A 1,987-nucleotide genomic window follows, 5' to 3' on the forward strand; every position below is an offset into this window, starting at 1 on the left:
ATACTTTTGAATTAAAACCTAACACTATTCAGATGATACAATAGTTTATTCAATTTGATGGTTTGCAGGATGAAGATCCCAACACTCACTTAGCGAACTTTCTGGAATTTTGCGATACATTTAAAACCAATGGTGTTTCTGATGATGCCATACGTCTTCGGTTGTTTCCCTTTTCACTGAGAAACAAAAATAAATAGTGGTTGAACTCGTTACCACAAGGGTCTATCACTACTTGGGAACAAATGACCGAGAAATTTTTACTAACATATTTTTCGCCGGCTAAAACGGCTAAATTACGTAATGATCTCTTCTTTTGTGCAGATGGATTTAGAAACACTTTACGATGCATGAGAGAGATACAAGGACTTACTGAGAAGGTGCCCTCACCATGGGTTACCGCTTTGGCTTCAAGTACAAACATTCCACAATGGTCTGAATCCCTCGACTCGGTAAGTGGTTGACGCAGCTACTGGCGAAACCATCAACAATAAAACACCGAAAGATGCCTATGAATTTATAGAGGAGATGTCACCGAATAACTATCAGTGGCAAGTTATGAGGACAAAGCCAATGAATATAGCCGGCATTTATAACATCGATTCAGTCACCATGCTCTCTAATCAGGTAGAACTTCTCAATAAAAAGATTGACGGATTAATTGGTTCTACGTAGGTACATCCAGTAATGAGGTGTGACTCAAGTGGCGGAGGTGTGCATACAGAATACCAATCCTTCAATCCTACAACTGAAGAAGAACAAGTCAACTATATGGGTAACAATAACTTGTGATCTCAAAATAACCCATACAGTAATACTTATAATGCAGGTTGGAGAAACCACCCAAATTTCTCCTAGGGTGGTCAAGGGAATCAAAAGCCACAAAATCCTCAGGGTTTTCAATAGCCACCTTATCAACAAGAGAAGAAACCAAACCTTGAAGAGATGCTTTCTAAATTTATCTCGGTGTCAGAAACCCGTTTCCAAAATACCGAGACATCACTTAAGAATCAACAAGCATCGATCCAAGGACTCGAAGCTCAGATAGGCCAGCTATCCAAACTAATCTTCGAACGACCACAAGGTAGCTTACCAAGTAATACTGAACCTAATCCGAAGGAACACCTCAATGTAATTACAAAATAAGGAAGGATTCATTGCACCGGGGCTAGAATTACAGCAAGACAACGCGATGAACAAAGGTCGAGAAGAGGTAAACAACGATGATCCTAAACAGGTAAGTATGTATTATGAACCTCGTGTGCCATATCCTAAAGCGATGACGAAAGGCAGAATAGAAGAATAATTCGGTAAGTTTGTCAAACTCTTAAAGAAATTACATATTAACTTACCCTTTATTGAAGTTTTGTCGCAGATACCCAACTCAGCAAAATTCTTAAAGGAACTTCTGAGCAATAAAAGAAAATTAGATGCTACATCGCATGTGGAACTCAATGTAGTCTACTCAGCTATTCTAAAGCATAAGCTACCTAACAAATTGAAAGATCCATGGAGTTTTACAATTCTTTGCTTAATTGGTAGTTTATCTATGAATAATGCTTTAGCCGATCTAGGGGCAAGTATAAATGTTATGCCGTATAAAATGTTTAAACGACTAGGTCTCAGTAAACCCAAACAGATTAGGATGAGCATACAATTGGCTGACAAAACAATTAGATTTCCTAAATGTATTATTGAAGATGTTCCCGTTAAAATTGATAAATTTATTTACCCAGTAGACTTTGTCGTCTTAGATATGGATGAGGATAACGAGGTACCTTTAATTTTAGGACGACCCTTTTTAGCAACTGCCAGAACCATTATTAATGTAGGCACAGGAGAGCTAACACTTCATGTAGGGGATGACGCAGTAACACTCCAAGCATGCGACTCAGTCAAAACCTCTAAGACTCAAGATAATGCTATGAAACTTGTCAATGAAAAAACTAATATTCAATCATTCTTGCAAGAACCTCCTCGAACCAAGACA

At 38.1% G+C, this 1,987-nt stretch overlaps 1 non-coding gene across 1 annotated transcript; it reads right to left on the reverse strand.

Moving 5' to 3' along the window:
* Positions 1 to 290: 290 nt before the first annotated feature.
* LOC121230140 (small nucleolar RNA R71) lies at positions 291 to 395 on the reverse strand. The gene has a single exon (XR_005928092.1). It is a non-coding gene; the product is annotated as a small nucleolar RNA R71 (small nucleolar RNA).
* Positions 396 to 1,987: the final 1,592 nt, after the last annotated feature.

This window comes from Gossypium hirsutum, chromosome A05 (genome assembly GCF_007990345.1).
Source record: "Gossypium hirsutum isolate 1008001.06 chromosome A05, Gossypium_hirsutum_v2.1, whole genome shotgun sequence".
Lineage (NCBI taxonomy): Eukaryota > Viridiplantae > Streptophyta > Magnoliopsida > Malvales > Malvaceae > Gossypium > Gossypium hirsutum.